We start from the raw sequence: 26,027 nt of genomic DNA on the forward strand, positions 1-26,027 counted from the left end.
CTTTGATCAAGAAGAGCACAACGGGACTCCCAGAAGACAAGTCTGGAGATTTAGTATGCAGTTTTTCCCATTAGATTTGCCAGGAAAGATGTCCACAGTGTTGGACTTGATGTTTGGACTCTTCCCTTCTCTGTCAGCTGGCTTTGAGCTAACCTTGCAATTCTGCTGTTCCTCCTATAACTCTGATTCTTTGTTTGCTTTGAAGAATTGGCTGGAAGCCTAAAGAGAAATCTCTCTGTGGATCAGCTTGTTTTCCAGAGCTGATGCCCTTCTCTTCCCTCTGCTACAGGTCTTCCAGGAACACCCATGAGGAACCCCTTGGAAAGCAGACATGGTAATCAGCCCTGAGAAGAGTTCAACTCCTGCTTCTCTGTCTCTACTAAGAGGTGTTGCTGTGAAAAGAGGAGGACCTCAGGGATTTCTGGAGGCTAGATCAGGGCTCTGACTTCAGTTCCCATCTCCTCTTGGGTGGTCCCGGCACCTGACTGAATGGATGAGGGAACAGCTTAACAGCTCAGTAGACATGGGTGGTTTGCTTAACCCTTCATCTAACACATACAATGTTAATAAAACCACAGTTTTTAACTTGGCAGATTTAAGCATGATTATACTTCTGTTGTTTGCCTAGAGGAATGTGCTGCTTAGGTGGTAAGTCAGTTCAAACTATATTAGGAGATGGAAACTGTAGTGAAGAACACACAGCAACTTTTATTTAGGAACTGTTTTAGAAGGAAAAAAAGAAAAGGAAACAAAACAGAACATTGCTAGCAATGGGTATAGCCATATATGTAATTGCTATTAAGGAATGGCCTTGGTAATCAGATGTTGAATTTTCTGCAATGCCTGTGTTAAGTTTTATCTTAAATGGTGTGTAGTAATTTTAAGATGGCTTTATCTTAGTTACAAGTGCTGTTTGTATGTTTTCTGAAGTATCTTCTCTTACAGAATGTTGAATAAAAGGGGTTTTTTTGTTATTACTAAAATGGTGTTCCTGAATGTCATTATGAGCTGGGATTGTTTATGTAATCTGTTTTGCTGTTTAAATATATCTTAATTCATGTTCTTTCTGTAGATAAAAATCTATGGCTTTGTATTCTAACCCTGCTGGGGGCAAAGCCACATTGTTGGTGTCTCTTCAGAGCAAACATGATTGTGATTGCAATCCTACTTCCTGACTGCCCTCCTTCATGGGCAAAAACCACAAACCCAACCCCTTTCTCATCTTGTTCTCACAGGGTCATTCTTGCTTTGCTGTAGAGTGTACAATCTGTCTACATCCTTCTTGATTCTCAAAACGGACTGCAATATTCTTGTTGAATTTTAAAGTACTCAGGGTAATAACTCCCTGTCTTCATAGCTGTTGCTCCACTTACCATGTTCAGAAAGGAAATGTCATTTTTTTGAAGGGGGTCACCTGCTAGCTCACATTCAGGCTTATCACAGAAAATATTCTGTCTGAAGGCAAAATTCAGGTCTACATTCCAGTCTGTGGTGTGAGCTTATGAGTCTTCATGGTGTAAGAGCTCTTTAAGTTCCTATTGGGAAAAAAATAGGAACTTATAGGAAAAAAAATGAAAAAGCTGATTCTGCTGTTGATCTACAAGAATTCAGTGAATGTAGATTTAGACTGAGAAACATCATGATCTGACTACAATGAATGACAGTTCTGGAGATACCCAATCTTGTAGTGTGATGAAAAATTAAGAGCTGGTGAGTATGAAGTGTCTGAAAACTGAGTGAGAGAGCTTCGATGGATTTGAGAATGGCTACTAAAAGTTGCAAATTGGAGGATGTCATGGAAAAGGAGTTTCCAAAATGGGTTGTGAGCTTAGAGCATCTTCTTGCTTACAAGGAGAAAACTCAGTAAATATTGCAAATTCCTTGGCTGGTTTCAACTTGCAAATGTTTAACTGTGGGAACTTTGGATGTCTGCTGCACTAACTACATGACTTCACATTGGAAAAGAAAGCTTACAGGGGTCTATCATTCAGTTAAGAGGGTACAACAGGTGTAAGTATACCACATCTCTGAAGGAAAGAGTAAGGGACTCTAGTTTTTAATAGTCAAAATTCCTCAAGTTTCCATGTGTGTCATTACTCTTTAAAATACTAGTCTTGCATGTTTAACGGTAAGATCTTCTATGTTCTGGGTTTGCAGTAGACTTCTTGACACTATTAGGAGCAATTTGCAATTAGTTTGGCAAGAAGTGCGCGAGCTTCCTCAGGGTTTCGGGCCTGTCTTTCCTCTCACACCCAGACACCAGCCCTGCGACCGGGGCTGCACGCGAGGCTATGCAGCGAGGGACAGCAGAGCGGTGTCTGGTTCGGTAGGAGGTTACGCTTGAAGGCTGCCAGAGCTGCCTGGTAAATCCTTGTGCTGTGCCACTGGCCTGGGCAAAGGACTGCCGGGGCTCTGGGGCCCAGGGCTGGCTGCAGGGAGCCGCCATGGGCCTGGTATATGCCAGCAGCCGGCTGCTGTGGCTGTTTCCTGCCTCTGGGCAGCAGCTTCTCTGCGTGGGTTTTATTTTCACCTTATTTCACCACATGGCTTTCTCTGGCCGTTCTGGCAGCCTTTGTAGACATGTAAACCACCAGGTAATGGCTTCCCTGTGCCGTACCTTCCAGAAGCTTCTACGGCCTCTGTCAGCTGCCTCCGGATTGGCTGTTAGCTGCATTGTGATGGGTGGGTTCTGGAATGTGGGTGTGGCTCTCTGTACCTAGCTGAGGGCTTGCTGGCCAGGCTCAGTGTGGCCTGAGGAGGGGAGCTGTGGGGGTGCTGGGGGAGCAGGGGATGCGAAAGGCCCTCACAGCTCTGTCTCCCTCTGTGCAGGACTCCTGGGAAGCAGGGTGCTAGGGTGATGGGCAGCAGGGCTTGGACCTCAGGGACCTGGAAAACGTTGAGCAGGAGGAGTTAGCTGAACTGTGTACTTTGCATACGGTGTCCTTTTTGTAAGTACCTGTTTAATTTCCCTTTGGTTCATGATGCTGTGACTGCTGACTTGAGTCAGCTGGAGATCTGTGTCTCTGCCTGACCACCTCAGGAAAGTGTATTAGGGCTCTGGCTGGCCGGCTGGGGCAAACAGTGCGGGGCTCTGGCTGGCTGCTCGGTGCAAGTGGTATAGGGCTTGGGGTGGCCTGATGGGCAAGTGGACTAGGGCTCTGGCTGGCCATCTGGGGAAGTAGGGTAGTGCACCGACTGACCGGAGGGGGCAAATGGGGTAGAGATCTGGCTGGCCTGCTGGGGCAAATATTCTATGGTTCTGGCTGGCCGGCTAGGGCAAGTGGGGTGGGGCTCTGGCCGTCCAGGTGGGCTAAGAGGGATAGGGCTCTGGCTGCCTGCTAGGGCAAATGCTGTAGGGCTCTGGTGAGACAGCTCAGGCAAATGGGGTAGTGCTTTGGCTGACCATCCAAGGTAAGTGGTGTAGGACTCTTGCTGGCCACCCTGCGGAAAATGGTGTAGGGGCCCTGGCTGGTGGGCCTGGGCAAGGGGGGTGGGGGTCCTGGCTGGTGGGCCTGGGTAATGGTGTAAGGTTCTGGCTGGCTGGCCCTGAAAAATGGTGTAGGGTGTCTGGCTGGCCGGCCTGGGCAAACGGTGTAGTGGCTCTGGCTGGCCAGCCTGGGCAAATGGTGTAGCGGCACTGGCTGGCTGGTGTTGGAAATTGTGGTAGGGCTGCGGCTGGCCGTGTGGGGCAAATGCTGTAGTAGTCTGCCTGGCTGACTGGGGCAAGGTATGTAGGGTTCTGGCAGGTAGGCTGCTGCAAATGGTGTAGGATGCTGGCTGGCCAGCCTGAGCAGACGGTATAGGCCCCTGGGTGGCCGGCTGGGGCAAGTGCGGTGGGGCCATGGCCGGATGTCCAGTGCAAGGTGGGCAGGGCTCCGGAGGGCCGGGCCAGGGGCGGCAGGGCTCCGGCCGGGTCAAGTGCGGAAGGCCTCCGGCCGTCCCGCCAGCCGTCCCAGGCAAGTGCGGCGGGGCTCTGGCCAGCCAGCCTGGGCAAGTGCAGTAGTGTTCCGGCCGTCTGTCCTGGCCAAGCATGGTAGGGCTCCATCTGTCTGTCCCGGCCAAGCAAGATAGGGCTCTGAACGACCATCCCCAGCAAGTGCGGCCAGGCTCCGGCCAGCCCTGGCAAGCGCCGTAGGGCTGCGGCCGGCCGGCCCCAGCAAAGCGCGATAGGGCTCTGGCCAGCCAAGGGCAGCAGGGCTCTGGCCAGCCCAGCCAATTGCAGTGTGGCTGTGGCCAGGCAAGTGCATTAGGGTTCCAGCGGGCCCGGCCAAGGGCAGCAGGGCTCCGGCAGGCCCGGCCGTCCCAGCCAAGTGCTGTAGGGCTCCAGCCAGCCCGACCAATTGTGGTAGGGCTCCGGCCAGCCAAGGCCAGCAGGGCTCTGTCCGGCCGCCCCGGCCATGTGCGTTAGGGATTCGGCCAGCCCGGCCAATTGTGGTAGGGCTCTGGCCAGGAACATGTTATAGCACTCTGGCCGGGCAAGCGTGGTAGGGCTCCGGGTGGCCAGCTGTCCCGGGCAAGTGAGGTAGGGCTCCAGCTAGCTGGCTGGCCTTCCCAGGCAAGCGTGGTAGGTCTCCGACCGTCCTGGCCAAGCATGGTAGAGCTCCATCTGTCTGTCTCAGCCAAGCAAGATAGGGCTCTGAACGACTGTCCCCGGCAAGTGCGGCCAGGCTCCGGCCAGTCCAGGCAAGTGCGGTGGGGCTCTGGCTGTCCCGGGCAAGCGCGGTAGGTCTACGGCTAGCCAAGGGTGGCAGGGTTTTGGCCGGCCCAGCGAGTTGCTGTGTGAGTGCGGCCGGGCAAGCGCGGTAGGGCTCCATCCGTCCTGGCGAAGCACGGTAGGGCTCCATCTGTCCACCCCAGCCAAGCGTGGTAGGGCTCCATCCATCCGTCCCGGCCAAGCGAGACAGCGCTCCGAATGACCATCCCCAGCAAGTGCGGCTAGGCTCCGGCCAGCCAGCCGTCCCCGGCAAGTGTGGCTAGGCTCTGGCCTGCCGGCCGGCCGTCCCCAGCAAGTGCAGCTAGGCTCTGGCCTGCCGTCCGTCCGTCCCCGGTAAGTGCGGCTAGGCTCTGGCCTGCCAGCCAGCCGGCCCGGGCAAGTGTGGCAGGGCATTGGCCAGCTGTCTGTCCGTCCCGGGCAAGTGCGGTAGGGTGCCGGCTGGCTGGCCCCCACAGGCGTGGTAGGGCTCTGGCTGGCCCTGACAAGCGCGGTAGGGCTCTAGCCAGCCAAGGGCAGCAGAGCTCTGGCTGGCCGGCTAGCCCGGGCAGTAGGGTAGGGCTCCAGTCGGCTGTTCTGAACAAGTGCGGTAGGGTTCCAGCCAGCCCCAGCAGGTGTGGTAAAGCTCCAAATGACCATCCCTGGTAAGTGTGGCAAGGCTCTAGCTGGCTGGTCAGCCCGGCCAATTGCGGTAGGGCTCCAGCCAGCCAAGGCCGACAGGGCTCCATCCGGCCACCCCGGCCATGTGCATTAGGGCTTCGGCCAACCTGGCCAATTGCGGTATGGCTCTGGCCAGGAATGTGCGATAGGGCTCCGGCCAGGCAAGTGCGTTGGGGTTCTATCCATCCTGGCGAAGCGTGGTAGGGCTCTGTCTGTCTGTCCCGGCCAAGCGAAATAGTGCTCCGAACAGCCGTCCCCGGCAAGCATGGCAAGGCTCTGGCTGGCTGGCTGTCCCCGGAAAGTGCGGTAGGGCTGTGGCTGGCCACTAGGCCATCCTGGGCAAGTGTGGTAGGTTTCCAGCTGTCCAGGGCAAGCTCGGTGGGGTTCTGGCCAGCCGTCCCGGGCAAGGGCAGTAGGGCTCCGGCCGGCAGAAGCCCGGTAGGGCTCCGATTGGCCTGGGCACTTGAGGTAGGGCTCTGGCCGGGCCGGCCAAGTGCAGTAGGGCTCTGGCCAGCCAAGGGCAGCAAGGCTCCAGCCAGCCCAGCAAATTGTGGCAGGGCTCTGGCCAGAAATGTGCAATAGGGCTCTGGCTGTCCCGGGCAGGACAAGTGAGATAGTGCTCTGAACAACTGTAACTGGCAAGTGCGGCAAAGTGCCACCTGGCCATCCCGGGCAAGTGCGGTAGGGCTCCACGTAGGAACCTACAGTAGGGCTCCACCCATGTGAACGTAGTAGGGCTCCAGCCGGCCCTGGCAAGTGCGGTAGGGCTCCGGTTGGTCTGGGCACTTGGGGTAGAGCTCCGGCCAGGCCTGCCAAGTGCGGTAGGGCTCTGGCTAGCCAAGGGTGTCAGGGCTCTGGCTAGCCTGGACAATTATGGTAGTGTTCTGGCCAGGAACGTGTGATAGGGCTCCAGGCAGGTAAGTGCAGTAGGGCTCTGGCTGTCCGGCTGTCCCGGGCAAGTGCGGTAGGGCTCCAGCCTGTCAGCCGTCCCGGCAGAAGCGTGGTAGGGATTCCGGCCGTCCCGGCGGAAGCGCAGTAGGGCTCCAGCCATCCAAGGGCGGCAAGGATCTGGCCAGCCCAGACAATTGTGGCAGGGCTCCGGACAGGAACGTGTCATAGGGCAAGGGCAGTAGGGCTCCAGCCGGCCTGCCGTCCCGGGCAAGCGTGGTGGGGTGCCGGCCAGACGTCCGGGGCAAGGGTGGTAGGGCTCCATCCATCTGTCCTGGCCAAGCGCGGTAAGGCTCGGTATGTCCCTTCCGGCCAAGCGAGATAAGGCTGTGAACGACTGTCCCTGGCAAGTGCGGCAAGGCTCTGACTGTCCGGCTGGCCTGGGCAAGAGTGCTAGGGCTCTGGGCGGCCGGCCATCCCAGGCAAGCACGGTAGGTCTACGGCCAGAGCCGGCAAGTGCGGTAGGTCTACGGCCGTCCCCACCAAGTGTGGTAGGGCTCCAGGCAGCCATGGGTGGTAGGGCTCTGGCCGGCCCGGCCAATTGCGGTAGGGCTCTGGCCCCGCAAGTGTGTTAGGGTTCTGTCCGTCCTGGGCAAGCGCGGTAAGGCTCCGTGCGTCCGTTCCAGCCAAGCAAGATAGGGTTCCGGCCGGCCGTCCCGGGCAAGCGTGGCCGGGCTCCGGCCAGCCAAGGGTGGCAGGGTTCTGGCCGGCCCGGTCAATTGTGGTAGGGCTCTGGCCAGGTAAGTGCATTAGGGTTCCAGTCATCCCGGCCAAGCGCAGTAGGGCTTTGTCCGTCCGTCCCAGCCAAGCGAAATAGTGCTCCAAACGACTGTTCCTGGCAAGCGCGGTAGGGTTCCGGCCGGCCTGGGAAGCGCAGTAGGGTTCCGGCTGGCCCGGGCAAGCACGGTAGGGATTCTGGCCCACTGGTAGATGGGCGGTAGGGCTCCGGCCAGGCCAGCCAAGCGCCGTAGGGCTCTGGCCAGCCAAGGGCAGCAAGGCTCCGGCCATCCCAGAAAATTGTGGTAGGGCTCCGGACAGGAATGTGCGATAGGGCTCTGGGCAAGCAAGTGCGGTAGGGCTCCGGCTGGCCGTCTATCCGTCCCGGGCAAGCGCGGCGGGGCGCTGGCCGTCTGTCCTGGGAGAGCGCGGCGGGGCGCTGGCTGCCTGTCCTGGGAGAGCGTGGCGGGGTGCTGGCCGGCCGTCCTGGGTGAGCGCAGTAAGGCTCTGACTGTGCGGCTGGCCTGGGCAAGAGCTGTAGGGCTCTGGCTGGCTAGCCATCCCCGGCAAGTGCGGTAGGTCTGCGGATGGCCCCGGCAAGTGCGGTAGGTCTACGGATGGCCCCGGCAAGTGCGGTAGGGCTTCGGCTGGGCAAGCCAGGTAGGGCTCCAGGCAGGCAAGAGCGGTAGGGCTCTGGCCAGCCTGGCCAGTTGCGGTAGGGCTCCGGCCGAGCAAGTGTGTTAGGGTTCCGTTCTTCCCGGGCAAGCGCGGTAAGGCTCTGTGCGTCTGTTCTGGCCAAGCAAGATAAGGGTCTGAATGACTGTCCCCATCAAGTGCAGAAAGGCTCCGGCTGGCCGGCTCGGGCAAGTGCGTTAGGGTGCCGGCTGGCAGGCCATCCCAGACAAGTGCAGTAGGGCTCTGGCCAGCTAAGTGCAGCAGGGCTCCGGCCGGCCGGCCCGGGCAAGCGCGGTAGGGTTCAAGCCAGCCGGCCGGCCCGGGCAAGCGTGGTGGGGTGCTGGCCAGACGTCCGGGGCAAGGGTGGTAGGGCTCCGTCTGTCTGTCCTGGCCAAGCGCGGTAAGGCTCGGTATGTCCCTTCCGGCCAAGCGAGATAAGGCTGTGAACGACTGTCCCTGGCAAGTGCGGCAAGGCTCTGACTGTCCGGCTGGCCTGGGCAAGAGTGCTAGGGCTCTGGGCGGCCGGCCATCCCAGGCAAGCACGGTAGGTCTACGGCCAGAGCCGGCAAGTGCGGTAGGTCTACGGCCGTCCCCACCAAGTGTGGTAGGGCTCCAGGCAGCCATGGGTGGCCCGGCCAATTGCGGTAGGGCTCTGGCCCTGCAAGTGTGTTAGGGTTCTGTCCGTCCTGGGCAAGCGCCGTAAGGCTCCGTGCGTCCGTTCCAGCCAAGCAAGATAGGGTTCCGGCCGGCCGTCCCGGGCAAGCGTGGCCGGGCTCCGGCCAGCCAAGGGTGGCAGGGTTCTGGCCGGCCCGGTCAATTGTGGTAGGGCTCTGGCCAGGTAAGTGCATTAGGGTTCCAGTCATCCCGGCCAAGCGCAGTAGGGCTTTGTCCGTCCGTCCCAGCCAAGCGAAATAGTGCTCCAAACGACTGTTCCTGGCAAGCGCGGTAGGGTTCCGGCCGGCCCGGGCAAGCGCGGTAGGGTTCCGGCTGGCCCGGGCAAGCGCGGTAGGGATTTTGGCCCACTGGCAGATGCGCGGTAGGGCTCCGGCCAGGCCAGCCAAGCGCCGTAGGGCTCCGGCCAGCCAAGGGCGGCAAGGCTCCGGCCATCCCAGAAAATTGTGGTAGGGCTCCGGACAGGAATGTGCGATAGGGCTCTGGGCAAGCAAGTGCGGTAGGGCTCCGGCTGGCCGTCTATCCGTCCCGGGCAAGCGTGGCGGGGTGCTGGCTGTCCGTCCTGGGAGAGCGCGGCGGGGCACTGGCCTGCTGTCCTGGGCGAGCACGGTAAGGCTCCGACTGTCCGGCTGGCCCGGGCAAGAGCTGTAGGGCTCTGGCTGGCTAGCCATCCCAGGCAAGTGCGGTAGGTCTACGGATGGCCCTGGCAAGTGCGGTAGGGCTTCGGCTGGTCAAGCCTGGTAGGGCTCCAGGCAGGCAAGAGCGGTAGGGCTCTGGCCGGCCTGGCCAGTTGCGGTAGGGCTCCGGCCGAGCAAGTGTGTTAGGGTTCCGTCCATCCCGGGCAAGTGCGGTAAGGCTCCGTGCGTCTGTTCTGGCCAAGCAAGATAAGGGTCTGAATGACTGTCCCCATCAAGTGCAGAAAGGCTCCGGCTGGCTGGCCCGGGCAAGTGCGTTAGGGTGCCGGCTGGCTGGCCATCCCAGACAAGTGCAGTTGGGCTCTGGCCAGCTAAGGGCAGCAGGGTTCCGGCCAGCTGGCCCGGGCAAGCGCGGTAGGGTTCAAGCCGGCCGGCCGGCCCGGGCAAGCGCGGTAGGGTTCAAGCTGGCCGGCCGGCCCGGGCAAGCGCGGTAGGTCTACGATCGGCCCCAGCAAGTGTGGTAGAGCTCTGGCCAGCCAAGCATGGTAGGGCTCTGGCCACCCAAGGGTGGCAGGACTCTGGCTGGCCAGCCAATTGTGGTAGGGCTCCGGCCGGACAAGTGTGTTAGGGTTCTGTCCGTCCTGGGCAAGCGCCGTAAGGCTCCGTGTGTCCGTTCCGGCCAAGCTAGATAGGGCGCTGGCCGGCCAGCCACGGCAAGCGCGGTGGGGTGCCGGCCAGCCAAGGGTGGCAGCGTTCTGGCTGGCCCGGTCATTTGCTGTAGGGCTCTGGCCGGGCAAGTTTGTTAGGGTTCCAGTCATCCTGGCCAAGCGCGGTAGGGCTATGTTCGTCCATCCTGGCCAAGTGAGATAGTGCTCCAAACGACCGTCCCTGGTAAGTGCGATAGGGCTCTGGCTGTCCTGGACAAATGCGGTAGGGCTCTGGCTGTACAACTGGCCGTCCTGGGCAAGTGTGGTAGGGCTCCGGCCTGTCAGCTGTCCTGGACAAGTGTGGTAGGGCTCCGGCCTGTCAGCCGTCCTGGAAAAGCGCGGTAGGGCTCCGGCCAGCTGGCTCACCCGGGCAAGTGTGGTAGGGCTCTGGGTAGGAACCTCCAGTAGGGCTACACCCGGGTGAGCACAGTAGGGCTCCAGCCAGCCCCAGCAAGTGCAGTAGGGCTCCGGTTGGCCTGGGCACTTGAGGTAGACCTCTGGCCGGGCTGGCCAAGTGCAGTAGGGCTCCAGCCAGCCAAGGGTGTCAGGGCTCCAGCTAGCCTGGACAATTATGGTAGTGTTCTGGCCAGGAACGTGCGATAGGGCTCCAGGCAGGCAAGCGTGGCAGGGCTCCGCCATCTGTCCGTCCCAGGCAAGCGTGGCAGTTCTCCGGCCGGCTGGCCCGGCCAAGCGCAGTAGGGCTTTGTCCATCCATCCCGGCCAAGCGTGGTAGGGCTCTGTCCGTCCATCCCGGCCAAGTGAGTTAGTGCTCAGAACGACTGTTCCCGGCAAGTGCTGTATGGCTCCGGCTGGCTGGCTGGCCTGGGCAAGTGCCATACGGTTCCGGCCTGTTGGTCATCCCAGCAAGTGCGGTAGGGCTCCGGCCAGGCAAGCATGGTAGGGCTCTGGCTACCCAAGGACGGCAGGGCTCTGGCCGGCCGGCCAGTTGCGGTAGGGCTCCGGCCGGGCAAGTGTGTTAGGGTTCCGTTTGTCTGTTCCGGCCAAGCAAGATAGGGCGCCGGCTGGCCGGCCCCGGCAAGTGCAGCGGGGCTCCAGCCAGCCAAGGGTGGCAGCATTCTGGCTGGCCCGGTCATTTGCGGTAGGGCTTCGGTTGGTCAAGTGCTTTAGGGTTCCAGTCATCCCAGCCAGGCACGGTAGGGCTCTGTCCGTCCGTCCCGGCCAAGCGAGTTAGTGCTCCGAACGCTGTTCCTGGCAAGTGATGTATGGCTTGGGGGGGCAAGCGTAGTAGGGTTCCGGCCTGTTGGTCATCCTGGCCAAGCGCAGTAGGGCTATGTTCGTCCATCCTGGCCAAGCATGGTAGGTCTTTGTCTGTCCGTCCCAGCCAAGCGAGATAGCGCTTTGAACAATCGTCCCCGGCAAGTGTGCCAAGGCTCCGGCAGGCTGGCCCGGGCAAATACGATCGGTCTCTTGCTGGCCTGTTGGCCGTCCCGGGCAAGCGCGGTAGGGCCCCATCCGTCCCAGGCAAGTGTGGCAGGGCTCCGGCCAGCCGGCCCGGCCAAGCGTGGTAAGGCTCGGTACATCCCTACTGGGCAAGTGAGATAAGGCTCCGAACGACTGTCCCAGCAAGTGTGGCTAGGCTCCGGCTGTCTGGCCAGCCCGGGCAAGAGCAGTAAGGCTTGGGCCGGCTGGCCATCCTGTGCAAGAGCCGTAGGTCTATGGTTGGAGCCGGCAAGTGCGGTAGGTCTACGGCCAGCCCCGGCAAGTGCGGTAGGTCTCTGTCCAGCCAAGGGTGGCAGGGCTCTGGCCGGCCTGGCCAATTGCGGTATGGGTCCGGCCCTGCAAGTGCGTTAGGGTTCTGGCCGTCCTGGGAAAGCGGGGTAGGGCTCCGTCTGGCTGTCCAGGGCAAGCTCAGTGGGGTTCCAGCTGGCCATCCTGGGCAAGGGCAGTAGGGCTCCGTCTGTCTGTCCTGGCCAAGCACGGTAAGGCTCGGTACGTCCCTTCCGGCCAAGCGAGATAATGCTGTGAACGACTGTCCCCGACAAGTGCGGCAAGGCTCTTGGCTGTCCGGCTGGCCTGGGCAAGAGCGCTAGGGCTCCGCCTGGGCAATTGTGTTAGGGTTCTGTCCGTCCCGGGCAAGCGCCGTAAGGCTCCATGTGTCCGTTCCGGCCAAGTGAGATAAGGCTCTGAATGACCGGCCCCAGCAAGTGCGGAAAGGTGCCGGCCAGCCGGCCCTGGCAAGTGCGGTAGGGCTCAGGCTGGTTGCCCGGCCCTGGCAAGCGTGGTAGGTGTACGGCCGGCCCTGGCAAGTGCGGTAGGGCTCCGGACGGGCAAGCATGGTAGCGCTCTGGCCGGCCTGGCCAATTTCAGTGTGGTTTTGGCCAGGCAGGTGCGTTAGGGTTCCGGCCGTCCTGGGAAAGCACGGTAGGGCTCCACCGGCTGTCCAGGGCAAGCTCGTTGTGGTTCCGCCTGGCCGTCCCGGGCAAGGGTGGTAGGGCTTCAGGTGGCCATCTGGGGCAAGTGCAGTAGGGCTCTGAACGATGGTCCCGGGCAAGTGTGGTAAGGTTCCGGCTGGCAGGCCGTCCTGGCAAGTGGGGCACGGCTCTGGTCGGCTGGCCCGGGCAAGCGTGGTAGGTTTCCGGCCAGCCGTCCCGGACAAGGGGGGTAAGGCTCTGGGCAGCCATCCCAGCCAAGCGCGGTAGGTCTCTGAATGACTGTCCCTGGCAAGCGCGGCAGGGCTCCGGCCAGCCTGGACAATTGCGGCAGAGCTCTGGCCAGGAACGTGCAATAGGGCTCTGGGCAGGCAAGTGCAGTAGGTCTCCAGCCAGCTGTCCTGGGCAGGAGTGGTAGGGCTGCATCCGGCTGTCCCGGGCAGGCGCAGTAGGGCTGTGGCTGGCTGTCCAGGGCAAGCGCGGTAAGGCTGCGGCTGGCCAGCCGGCTGTCCTGGGCAAGCACGGTAGGGCTGTGGCTGGGCAAGCATGGCAGGGCTCCGGCCAGCCCGGACAATTGCGGCAGGGCTCTGGCCATGAACGTGCAATAGGGCTCTGGGCAGGCAAGTGCGGTAGATTTCCAGCCGTCCCGGCAAGGCATGGTAGGGCGCTGGCCGGCCAGCCCGGGCAGGTGCGGTAGGGCTCCAGCCAGTCCTGGCAAGTGTGGCAGGGATCTGGCCAGCCAAGGGCAGCAGGGCGCCGTCCAGCCGGCAAGTATGGTAGGGTTCCGGCCAGCCCGGGCAAGCGTGGTAGTGCTCTGTCCAGCCAGCCTGCGGAAGCGCGGTAGGGGTCCGGCCAGCTGTCCCAGGCAAGTGTGGTATGGCTCCGGACAGCTGTCCTGGGCAAGTGCAGTAGGGGTCTGGCTGGCCCCGGCAAGTGCAGTAGGTCTCCAGCTGGCCTCGGCAAGCGCGGTAGGGCTTCAGTTGGCCCGGCCACTTGCAGTAGGGCTCCGGCCAGCCAAGGACGGCAGGGCTCCATCCAGCTGCCCGGGCCAAGTGCGTTAAGGCTCCAGCCAGCCCAGCTAATTGCGGTAGGGCTCTGCCCATGAACGCGCGATAAGGCTCCGCCAGGCTAAGCACAGGAGGGTTCCGGCCAGTCCGGCCAAGTGCAGTAGTGTCCAGCCAGGAACATGTGATAGGGCTCTGGCCGGGCAAGTGTGGCAGGGCTCCAGCCAGCCAGGGCAAGTCCGGTAGGCCTCCAGCAGGCTGGCCAGCCTGGGCAAGTGTGGTGGGTCTCCGGCCAGGAACATGCAGTTGGGCTCCGGCCAACCCGGGCAAATGCGGTAGGATTCCAGCCGGCCTGGGTACCTGTGGTAGGGCTCCGTCCAGGCGGCCTGGGCACTTGCAGGTGGGTGCCGTCTAGCCAGCTCAGCTAAGGGTGGCAGGGCTCCGGCCGGCCAGGCTACGGATGGCAGGGCTCCAGCCGGCTGGCCCAGGCAAGTGTGGTAGGGGTTCTGCCAGCCAGGCCGGGCGAGCGGTGCAGGGCTCCGGGCGGCCAGCCCCGGCGAGCGGTGCAGGGCTCCGGGCGGCCGGCCCCGGCGAGTGGTGCACGTCAAATGGTGCAGGGCTCTGGGCGGCCGGCCTCGGCGAGTGGTGCACGGCAAATGGTGCAGGGCTCCAGGGAAATGGTGCAGGACTCCGGGCGGCCGGCCCGGGCGAGTGGAGCAGGGCTCCAGGTGGGCGGCCTGGGCGAGTGGTGTAGGGCAAATGGCGCAGGGCTCCGGGCAAGTGGCGCAGGGCTCCGGGCAAATGGTGCAGGGCTCCAGGTGAGGGGCGCAGGGCTCCGGGCGGCCGGCCCGGGCTCCAGGCGAGGGGCGCAGGGCTCCGGGTGGCCGGCCCAGGTTCCAGGTGAGGGGCGCAGGGCTCCGGGCGGCCGGCCCGGGCGAGGGGCGCAGGGCTCCAGGGAAATGCTGCAGGGGTCCGGGCGTCCGGCACCGGCGAGGGGTGCAGGGCTCCAGGGAAATTCTGCAGGGCTCCGGGCGGCCGGCCCGGGCGACCAGTGCAGGGCTCCAGGCAAATGGTGCAGGGCTCCAGGGAAATGGTGCAGGGCTCCGGGCGGCCGGCCCGGGTGAGTGGTGCAGGGCTCCGGGCGTCTGGCCCGGGCGAGTGGTGCAGGGCGCCAGGCAAATGGTGCAGGTCTCCGGGCGGCCGGCCCGGGCGAGTGGTGCAGGGCAAATGGTGCAGGGCTCCGGGTAAATGGTGCAGGGCTCCAGGCGAGCGGTGCAGGGCTCCGGTCAGCCGGCCCGGGCGAGCGGTGCAGGGCTCCGGTCGGCTGGCCCGGGCGAGTGTTGTAGGGCTGTGGCTGGCCGGTTGGGTCTACAGATGTTGGGCTGTGGCTGGCCAGTTGGGTCTACAGATGTTGGGCTGTGGCTGGCCAGCCGGGGCAAATAGTGTAGGGATGTGGCTGTCCAGCTGGGGCAAGTGGGCTAGCGCTCTGGCTTGTCCTTTTTTAGAAGTGTGTTATTGCTCTGGCTGACCAGCTGAGGCAAATGGTGTTGGGCTCTGGCTGTCTGGCTGGGGCAACTGCGGTAGGGCTCTGGGTGCATGGCTGGGGGAGATGGTGCAGGGCTTTTGGTGGTTGGATGGAGCATATGGTGTAGGGATCTGGCAGGCCGTCAAGGGCAAGTGGGGTAGGGTTGTGGCTGGGTGGTGGGGGCAAGTGGGGTAGGGCTCTGGATGGCTCTCTAAGGTACCTGGTGTAGGGCTCTTGCCAGCCAGCCAGAGTCCTACATCGTTTTTCCCAGCCGGTCAGCCACAGCCGTAGTCCATTTGCCCCAGCCAGCCGACCCCAGCCTTATACTGTTTGCCCTGAGCAGCTAGTCAGAGCCCTACCACACTTGTCCCAGCTCTGGCTCATTTGTATGTGGGTGATTTTGGTTCTGTCTGAACGCTTTGGGCCAAGCGAAGATACAGCTGTGAGTGACCAGTTTTAGGTATCACCTGTGGCTGCTGTTCATAACTCTGGCAGTCTTCTCTACGGGAGATGCTATTTTAGACTAGCAGATGAGGGTCTCTGGTTGGCTGGCTCTTTACTAGAGTGTAGTTTTGGCTTGTTAGCTAGACAGGGAGATACTGTCTTGTTGTGTGGTCTTGGGGAGCGTGGCTCTTGCTTGCTTTATGTCCAGTTGTAGGTGGTCTTGTTTGCTGGCCTGGGTCAGGATCCTCTGCCAGTCTTGTTGGGGGAAGATTCTTATGCTGTAGCTTCTGAGCTTAGCTTGTTAGATAACAATTTTGAGAAAAAGTGGTAGCAGGTTGTCCTAAGGAGAATAATAGTAATTACTTGTGTTTGGCAATTGAAGGGGAACATCTGGACCTCAGAAGGTTTTGTGTTAACTGCCAGGTGGCAGAGGCAACACAATACTGGATGTCTGAGAATACATCAAAGGTGCTGAACGTGACAGGACAGGGCAGAAGTGTGTCTGTGTGCTATTGCATGTTTATGCTTAGCCTTTCATTTCAAATGGTATATAAACTCCTTGAAAATCCCTTTGGATACCTTCTGTTATGGAGGAGGGTTCTCATGATCATGAAATAAACCTTTTATAGTTCTACCCTTGTGTCCCTTTCTTCCTTGGTCAACATCCATCCTAAGTCACTTCTACAACAGAATTTGTAGCCCAGATGGGACCAGTCCACTGGTCGACTCTGGCACCTCTTGGGGAGCATCTGATCTGGAGACCCGGTGAATTAATCTATTTCTGTCTGTCTCAGGGAATGGACTGGGACCAACCAGAAAGAGGTGAGATGTTGGTGAATTGAATATGTGTAATTCTACATAATTCCTTTGATTTGGAGATTTAGTCACTGCTGTTCATGCAAGCTCAGGCAGCTGCTCTAGATGTGTCTCCGTCTCCTTTGTCTTCGATCGACTCTGTTACTCCTTCTGTTCCCCCTTCTGCACCTCCTGCTTTCCCTTCAATAGCTGTGCAAGCTCTGCTGAAGGAGGTAATTATTTCTCCTCTGGCGGCAGGTGCAGCCACAACCGTAATGAGAGTATGTGTGCTGTTTGGCACGGTAGATTTGGTGGTATGGCAGCAACAAATGCCTTGACTCTAGGAAGACCTGGAAAAGCTTCAGCAAATGATTAGGGGAATTTTTAGAGCATATGACCCTGCTTGGTCTGATGGTTACTGGAAACTGTATTTACCTCTGAAGAACGAGTGTTGATTTTGCAGAAAAATAGAGAACAGGCTGCTGCTCCGGGTGGTAGGACTGTGTGGCCAGACACAGAGCCAGACAGGAATTATCAGACCAAGGCAGAATTAGATGCATTAAGATTATGTCAAAAAGGGTTAGAAGAATGGTTAATTGGACAAAGGAAAAAGAATGCCAACAAGGCATTAACTACATGGGGGAAATGATTCCAAATGTTTGGGGAAATTGACCCTGAAGCCCTGCAAAATAGGTCTTTGCTTGTCTCCTTATTTGTAGATCAAGCGGCCCCAGATATTAAGTAGTATTTTAACCAGTGTTCTCCAGGTTGGCAAGGGAAGCTGATAGGGGAGATAGTAAGTATTGCAATGTTTGTGTATAATGGAAGGGATGAGGCTAAGTCTAGGTAGAAGAGAAAACAGCAGGAAGAGGAGGCTAGGTCGTTAGCAGCTGCTTTGCAAGGTAGGAATTATAGGAGGCAAAGAGGTAATAATAATGGAAATAAGGGAAACAGAAATCTACATCAGACAAGACCAAAGGATTAGTGTAATAAAACCAAGATACTTGAAAAGAGAATGCCCTGTGATCCCGAGAAGGGGACTACGACAGCAACAAAGGGAAAATCAAATCAGTCGGGAGCTGAACAAAAGTGATGAACAATGATGGTTACCAGATCCTCAGGCCCTAGCAGTGGAAGGAGATACAAAAGTAATCCTCTCAGAGGACTCTAAGGAACCAGTTATAGATTTGAAAATTGGAGATGAAACTTGCCCATGTCTAATAGATACGGGCACAACTTATTCAATATTAACCAATCCCACAAAGGAGCAAGAATTGAGGGTAAAGTAAATGTTGTAGGAGTAGAAGATAAATCTGTATTTGTACCCAGGACAGAGAAAATGATGGTATAGATAGGTGCATGGTCTGTTAATCATTCTTTTCTGCTGTTGTGATTGGCACCAGCAAATTTGGTGGGGAGATATTTGTTAAACAAATTATGGGCAGAGTTGCTGTGTACACCACAAGGAATTACATTGTGACTCCTAATGGGTAATGTAGCAAAAAATTATGACAGCTATAGCAACTGAAGAAGGGATAGAAATACCCCAGGAACTCAAAGATGTACCCAGGATTTTATGGGCCCAAAGTTGTGCAGACATAGGGTTATTAAGGTCAGCTAATCCAGTACAGATAGAAATGAAGGGAGGCAAACCTCCTTCCTTAAAACAATACCTGTTATCTCTGGAAGCAAGGGAAGGTATAAGACCAATAATTGAAGATTTTCTGTCAAGAGGGATTTTAACTCCTTGCGAGTGTCCCTGTAATACTCATATCTTGCTGGTTAAAAAACCTAAACTAGGCTGAGATGGAAAACCAGTTTATAGAAAGGTCCAAGACTTACGAGCAATAAATAAGTGGGTAACTGTATTGCATCCATTAGTTTCTGATCCTTCAACTATTATAACCACAATACTGGGCAACACAAAATGTTTGACAGTGATTTGTGCCCAGCTTGCTTCAGTATAATGGTGCATCCAGAATCTCAGTATATTTTTGCCTTCACCTGGGAGGGGAAACTGTAAACATGGACTAGATTTCCTCAAGGGTTTGCAGGATCATCAGCTTTATTTTGGAAAATCCTAGTGACAGATTTACAGGACATAGAGTTAACCAATAACTCTGCATTAATACAGTATGTGGATGATGTGCTAATAGCAAGTACAAATAGGGAAAATCGTGTGGAAGACAAGTAACACTGGTTGCTTTGGCTGATAAAGGCCATAGAATCTCTCCAACCAAATCATAATTCTGTAAAGAAAAGGTAGGGTATTTAGGGTATTTTTTGTGAGGAGATAGCAGAAAGATACCAGATGACTGAACTATCCAAGATACGCCCAGGCCTACAACTGAGAAACAGGAATAGAGCAACAGTTGCATACTCTGTACCACCCTCAGTCATCAGGGGAAGTAGGGAGAATGAATCAAAGCATTAGATATATATCAAAGATTTGTGCAGAGACTAAAATGGCCAGATGCTATACCTGTTGCTTTAAGGCATATAAGGTGAAGGCCAAATAAATTGAGATTGACCCAGCAGAAGTGTTATTTGGCAGGAATATTCAAATTCTGAACACATATGTGGCTGCAAAAACTAGGCATTGCAGTCTCTTGCCTTTTTTTCATTACTTTTAGTCCTGGAGAGACCCCCAGCTCCAAACCTCTAGTGAATACACCCAAATTTCAGTGTCCAAAAAGATAAATGTTTATGAAGAAGAGCTCTAGAGGAAAAAACCAGGGGTGAGTATCAGCTTGATCTGTACACCTCTCAGTGTCCAGGGAGTACTTTAAGGTCACTGGCACCATTGTCAGAAATTTGCTTTATCAGGTATGTGCCTCCACTGCAATAACTTCCTATGCTTGCAAGTGATCAGAAGTGCTGCTGCACTAGAAAATGCAATGTAGAAATCCCTACGTATTTGTAAGCTTTGAGGATGTAGAAGTCAGTCTTATACTGGCCTTCCTCAGTTTCAGAAGGCTTAGGTCTGACAGTACTTTGGTTTTATTTCCATGGAGCTGAATTGCTTTGTCACAGCATGGTCTGGACCTGCGCAGGGACTGCTCTGTCAGCAGCCACCTGGGTGTTGCGCTGTTCCACTCTCCCCCACCATGCAGATCTGACCCAGTCCTTCCTGCTATGAACAGAGCCATCGATCTGGGAGGCCACATCTGCTTCCACTGAGTGTGGGAGAAACACGTATCAGCCCTCTGGCATTGCCAAATAACAGAAAAGAAATGCTTGCAGATTCTACTCACTTTGGATTTTCAGGGTATGCAGGAATTTAATCTAGTCTGAAAAGGCCTTATTTATTTGCTGCCTTGGCCTCAGCCAGGGCTACCTCGTTAAAGAGTATCATGACCAAGGACTTTCTAACCTACCTTTTAAGTTGTAGCAGGCATGCTGAAGCTGTGTTTCCAGCTTTGATCCTGAAAAGCAGCCTCTTTCAATTTGTGCATGGTTAAGGTTTTTTTTCAGTGGAGTTCTGGTCCCTGTACAATGAATTTCAGTCTGCTGACAAGACAGCTATTTTTTTAAATAAAGAAGCTTCTTCAAGCTCTTGAATGCTTTAATTTGCTGCAGGTACCAGCGGTTGCAGTTTCTTGTGTCTGGTAGCAAAGCTTCAGCAAAAGGCACAAAGTGGTTGTCGCTGCTTTTTCAAGTCTTTTGACTGTCACATTAGGTTATCCATGGTGCTAGGGTGTGAGGAGGTGAGGAATACCTGTCATGATGACCTGTGATCTTGTGGATGTAAAGCTGTTTTTGGTGGCTTTTGTCCCCATTCTGTACTATGTTGAAAAGATCTTCTTAAATGAGCCTGGCATTAACCTTCACGTAACTACAGCAGACCACAGCAGATGTAAGGCTAAGACATTAAGTAAATCCTGCAAGAAATTTCAACCAATGAAATCTCTTTGCCTTTGTAAATAATGTTTATATGATTAGTTTGAAGATGGCAACGTTAGTGAAACTTCCCAAGTTCATCTTCCAAGTTGGGATTTTGCCAAGTTGATTTCCCCTCACCAAAATGAGGCAAGGCAAAGCAAGGAGGAACTGGAAAAGATGAACAAGATGGTCTGGTACTTGAGGAGTGGGTGGGTGGCTGCAGAAAAATCCTGGTTTGGCAGGAGCTGAGAATCTCTGCCAGAGACAATTTTGTCTGTCTCAATTTTGGCAGGCTAGGCCAAGGACAGTGAGCTGGGGGCACTGGTGGCAGAGTTACATGGTAGCAGCCTCTGAGCAAGACCCAGGTGAAACTGATTGGGGGCTGAAATTCATCTGAGTCAATCATTAGAGATGAAAGCAAAAAAGCACCATTGACCACCAACCTGTGGCAGGTTGGATCCTAACTTGACTTCTCCTAATGCTGTCCACTCACAGAAACAGATTTTCCTCTGACTAGTGAAACTGGCCAAAGCCTATAGACTGTAGGCACTGTGCTTGCTGTCCTTGATGTGGTCCTTCAGTTAAGCTCTGTTCATGTAGCACCATGATTGAAGCCATAGGTCTGAATAGCTCTGTAATAAGGTGGGTTTTGTTTGGGTTTGTGGTTTTTTTCCAAAGCAAATGCAAAGCATTCCACCCCACATCCAGTGGTGCTAAATATAAATTGTGTGGTTTCTAGCAGTTATTCTATGTATGGACTTTTCTTTTTCTCTTGTCATTGTGGGCCAGATTAGAAGAGCTGTGTCAGAGAAACTGTGATTGGTATGCTTGACCTGGACAGCTGGGATCCTTATATTCTTGTTCGCCTCACCTGGTAGTGAGGTGATAGGTGAGCACCAAAATGAGATGGTGGTGTGGCACAGTACCTCCTTCACATCTCTGCTTTTTTGTGGACCTGCGTGGGCCTCTCCCCCCATAGCTGCTCAGCGGTAGTGGAGTTGGGGGTGAATTCATGACATTCACCCTGAGCTGTCTGGTGGCAGGGGTAGAGAGAGAAGCACCCATAGATACAACAAGAGGAAGACGAGAAGGCCTAAGGGTGACAGCAGCTTGTTAATGAGCAGAAGTCTGAATAAGCTTCTGTAATCCTGGTTGGTCTTGTTCAGTATCTGAGAGAAAGCTGGGGGAGGGGAGTTTGTGTATGAATCATGGGATCTGTGACAAGCACATGGATTTTAACTTTTCTGAAATGGGAGCAGAAGACGACCTCCCTCCAGCTTGTCATTTATGTATTCTGAAGGCATGGGACTGCTCCGCTGTGCTTTATGGGGCAGGAAAGAGATGGGCTTTTCCAGAGCATGAGACAGAGCATGAAATCAAGGTGCTACTGTGAGTTTTTCTACTTTGGTTACTTTGAGCAGAGGGTTTCCGCAGATTAGATTCTGTTTGCTCTGGGATACTATGCAGTCTCATCCTCCCTGCCATGCACTGCTACTTGAACTGTACATTTTAGACAGAACAGCAGTATCTGGTTTGGTAGGTCCCAGATAGCCTCAGCATCACACAGCAAAAGCAAAGGCTGTGGCAGGAAGCATGACGCAAGGACAGTGGTGTGTGTCTCACTGGAGAGGTGTCTGAGGCGGAGCAGACCTGCTGCTGGGAGGTCTCCCAGGTTCCTCTTTGTCTGTGCATCAGAGCAGGTATCCATATAGATTTTCCTTTTATCAGCCCTGTTGCTAAGCCCCCAACACACACAACAAAGTCCTCATCCGTGTTTGCAGGATCTTAGATGTTCTTTCCATCTCTTGGCAAGAGAAAGCTGAAAATATCTATGGATCTTCTGAAGAAGAGAGAGTGTTCCCGTGGGCCCCTGTCACTGGGGATCTGACAGTCCCCATGGGGGCATTCTGAGAGCTCCAGAAATCCTGGCCCTGACTCTTGCAAGTGTTGGACCATTCCTTCTCCAGAGGTACTACAGGCTGGAGAAACCACATGTACCTTGTCCATAAGTAGGCCCAGAGCCTTTCTGCAGCAGTTCCTTCCTGATCTCAGCGTGTTTCTCCAATGTGCTTTTTGTAATTTGTGGGTTACTTTAAATGGACCTGTCACAGAGAGAGCATCTCTAGTTGAGGCTCTGACATCAGCTGTGTTTGGAGACAGGCTAATGGCTGAGGTGAACTTTTAATCTGACTCAGAACAGTCTTTTTTATGGTCTCTTTGAACTGGAAGCTGGGAAAACAGTGTGGAAATGTGTCGTCTTCACTCTCTTTTGCCCTTACAGCGGCCTCTGGTAAAATCTCACGTTGTGCAGCTGGTTGGCAGCTGTGGGGTGCCACTCAGGGCTGGCTGTTGTCTCAGGGCAGAGGACCAGACCCATGGAAGTTGCATGGATTGAGCTGAAAGGGGGATCATCTGGAGGTTGTCTCTGAGGCAGAGATAGTAGGAATGAGAATGGAAGTCCAGTTTCCTTCTCTTCTCCTGATTTGCTTTATTCAGCATCCAGGCGAGAGGTGGTCAGGAGAAATTCCCCAGGTGCAACTTTCTATGGAAACTGTGGCAAATGGGCGATTTCAGGAGATGGGGAGAAATGTCAGTGACCCGTGTCTGGCCTGTTTGCTTTCCTAAGAGCTGACACGTGAGACCTCTCTGCTGTGGTCCATTTGGTGCGGAAGAGCCTCTCAGCTGTCAGACATGCTGGTAGACAGTGTCATGTGCATCCACTGAGGTGACTGGCATGTGTGCCTAGGATGCGGGTCAGCTTTGAGAACGGGCTGCAGTCAGTCAAATTATGTCTGTCCACAGCTGTAACACAGCCTCTTGGTTTTCTCTGCCCCTCCAGGATCATGTAAACCAGCTGCAGCTGGCTGGATGTCACGATCAGGCTCATGGGCTCTATCTGTTGTGTTGGGACCCAAGCAGTGGTGCTGCTGTGCTGTATCGCAAATGTGTGGAGTACGAGTGCTGCAGGACAGCGTGTGGGACAAGGGCCAGTGGAGCAGGTCTCATGCAGAGCATATGGTATTTGGCAAGCCTGTACTTTGGGGCTGCCTGGGAAATCCTATGTATGTCGATGTTACTGGGAGTCTGCAGGTTTATTTCCATTTTACAGATCTGTGTGGGGCTGTCGAGTCCCTGACGCAAGGGGGCCTTCATCTATGACCAGAGGTCCTGGTCACTCTTCTTGCTATGCCAGTACAGCCTATTTTGTCCGAAAGTCATTTGCTCTGAATGTGATCTACAGGAGTATCCTGATTATGTGTGTCCAGTTCCTAAATAAGTTGTGAAATAGCTGTGATTTCACAGCTTTGCTCTTAGAGGAACAAAGTGCATGACAGTCTCTTTATCAGCATGTAAGCATTCACCTTCCTGTGTTTATCTTTGCTATTTTTTGCTTGCTATTTCTTTGATCAAGAAAGAGTTCAGAGTTTAAGCATAGCTCTCTGGCTAGTTTCATTTAACAAAGAAAGAATTAATGTTCTTATGAATGTGAATCTTCATCAGTCTCTGCATCTTCATCAGTCTCTGGGGTCTTGCTTCCCCCACACAGAAGCATTTCTCAGGCTTGCCCCCCATTCCTGCCTTGCGGCTGCACAGTTAAACTCTCCCAAGAGCTACTCAAGTGTGGTTTAAAAAAAAAAAAAAGTCTCACGCGTGAAGAGCTGTAGGTGTGGATTGGACAGGTAAGCTAACATGGCTGCAAGCCTCTCCCGCCTGCCAGTGCTGCACGGTCCAGGTTATACCTGCCCTGGCAAGCTGTAGTGTAGCCATGGTCGTGCCGCTCCATCGCAGGGGGACAAATGGACAGAAGAGCAGACTGCCTGCAGCCAGCCGTGCTTCCTGGCCTGGGGCTGGTGCTGGGGCAGGGAGCTCTCAGTAGCCTGCAGAGCCAGCTCCATGCATGGCCAGAGCCGCGGGCTTATCTTCTGTCGCCACGCATTGAGTTCTGGCATTTGGCTCTGCCGACTCCGTCAGTGTGAGGCTAGGCCTGTGTATTTCCCCAGTTAATGCTGATATGCATTAATGACAGTAACAATAGGTGCACTGCTTATGCTTACCAGCCTATTGAAAGAAGATGTGCAGAGTTAGTATGTATAAATTTCTTCATAATACTTCACAGCTTATTTCCTGCTTTACTTGCTAGCTCAGGTTTTCCAGTCTCCCATGCTCCATGAATGCCTCATGTCATCTAAGGAATGAATCTCCATTCTCCTTTCATGATGCCATCAGTGAATGAACAGTCAAAATGGCCCTGTGAGCTTACAGCTCACCAAGTAAAAAAGACTTTAGTTCACCTTCCAACTACAAGTTCTTGTCTTTCCCCCCCCCCCCTTCTTCTACTTGTGGTTTCTGTTAAGCCTCACAAGGTGTTTTTTGTCTGCAGTAATCACACAAAACTTTATGCATCTTTATATAAAAAGGGGAAGTAAGTTTTCTGGCTAGCCAAGGGTGTTGTGAGTGTTCATTAGCCAATGTTAGAAATTATTGTCTAATCTCATCTAAAAAATTCGTTATATATGAAATTTGAGAGGGTTGCTCTTAAAAGGAGGTTGCTGATTGATGACAACACAGACAGTATGCATACTGTAATTTTTATCCTGGCTGTGATTTCTTTTTTTCTTTTTTAAAATTTTTTTTAGCTAGTGAGGGTCAGAAGGATATTTTTTTATTTTTTTTTAAAGCTAGCGAGGGACAGAAGGAGCCTAATGGGACTTCATATACTGCATGATGTATGGGGCACTTGCAGTCAGAAATATTGAACTCATAAATGTACTCGTTTGCCCTGGAGTCACTGAGAGGGAGACTAAATACAGGACACCGCAATGTCACAGTCATGCAGAGTCACTTCTGTAACAACAGAGCTACAGTAGAAAGGCCGTATTTTTCTTCGATTTTACTGCAAATCTGTAAAAGAGTTCTGTAAGGCTGCTGTCATTGGCTGGAGGAGAAGGTGAACTTTTGCTGGATTTGGCTGTATGCACACCCCTTTTGCATTTTATTGTTTTTCTGAGATTCTGAACGTTTTGGGGTGCTATTTTGAAGCGACCCTGCACATGCTGTCTGTTCTGTCTTGTGTCTCCACCAGAGCACTGCAACCCTAAGCTCCACCAGCTTGCCCTTCAAGCATGAAGGTGAAATGAAGTTGAATGTGCACATCCGAGGCAGATGGTTTGCCCTAGTCTTGCAGTGGTATTTGAGAGCAATTTTCTTCATGTCATTTCAGCAGCACAGAAGGAAATGAAAGTGTTTCTTACTGTAAATACTTTTCTCTCTCCCCCTTCCTCTGCACTGCTCTGAGCGTCTGAAGACTCACTTCACTGCTTTTCTCAGAGAAGGCTATTTCTGTCACATCTTAGATCAATTTAGGCCTGTCCTATGCACATATGATAAATCATAGAATCATAGAATGGTTTGGGTTGGAAGGGACCTTAAGGATCACGTAGTTCCAACCCCCCCTGCCATGGGCAGGGACACCTTCCACTAGACCAGGTTGCTCAAAGCCCCATCCAACCTGCCCTTGAACACTTCCAGGGATGGGGCATCCACAACTTCTCTGGGCAACCTATTCCAGTGTCTCGCCACCGTCACAGTAAAGAATTTATTTCTAATATTAATCTAAATCTACTCTTAGTTTAAAACCATTACCCCTCATCCTATCACCACACTCCCTAATAAAGAGTCCCTCCCCATCTTTCCTGTAGGCCTCCTTTAAGTACTGGAAGGCCACTATAACGTCTCCCTGAAGCCTTCTCTTTTCCAGGCTGAACAACCCAACTCTCTCAGCCCGTCTTCATATGGGAGGTGCTCCAGCCCTCTGATTGTCCTAAAGATGGTACTATGGTAGCCTTGAACAAACTTGTAAATTTTGGACACTGGGAGCAGGAGGTGAGATGTAGTTGTCATTGCTAAGAAGTCAGAAGGGCCAAACCAGTGGCCGAAATGTGGAATTATCAAGCAGAGCCAAATTGTTTGAAAAATAGTGCAGACCACAATACAAGGGGTTTAACCATTTCACAGAAATGCGTGTATATGTGTAATTCCACCGTGTGGATCTTCCTTAATGGGCTGTGTCTGGAGAAACAGCACAGAAGTGTAAGATTCCCAGCTGCATCCTCAACTGCTGTCATAGTTATTCCCCAGCACATCTGCTAAGTGCATCTAAAAAAATCCAGATGTTGGCTCTAATGCTATGGCAGTTTACTTCCTCCAGTGTGCGAGAGGGTTTCTGCTGTGTTGCTTGTGAAATCCACCTCGGCACTCTGCA

The 26,027-nt window shown here is 54.8% G+C and overlaps 1 protein-coding gene across 1 annotated transcript in view; it reads left to right on the forward strand.

Moving 5' to 3' along the window:
- ILDR2 (immunoglobulin like domain containing receptor 2) overlaps positions 1 to 25,308 on the forward strand; it is a 109,746-nt gene extending 84,438 nt beyond the window's left edge. The window contains exon 11 of the transcript XR_007509001.1: positions 25,207 to 25,308. The gene's annotated coding sequence lies outside the window, so the exon portion shown is untranslated. The remainder of the gene's footprint in view (positions 1 to 25,206) is intronic.
- Positions 25,309 to 26,027: the final 719 nt, after the last annotated feature.

The sequence above is a fragment of the Accipiter gentilis genome, chromosome 21 (genome assembly GCF_929443795.1).
Source record: "Accipiter gentilis chromosome 21, bAccGen1.1, whole genome shotgun sequence".
NCBI lineage: Eukaryota > Metazoa > Chordata > Aves > Accipitriformes > Accipitridae > Astur > Astur gentilis.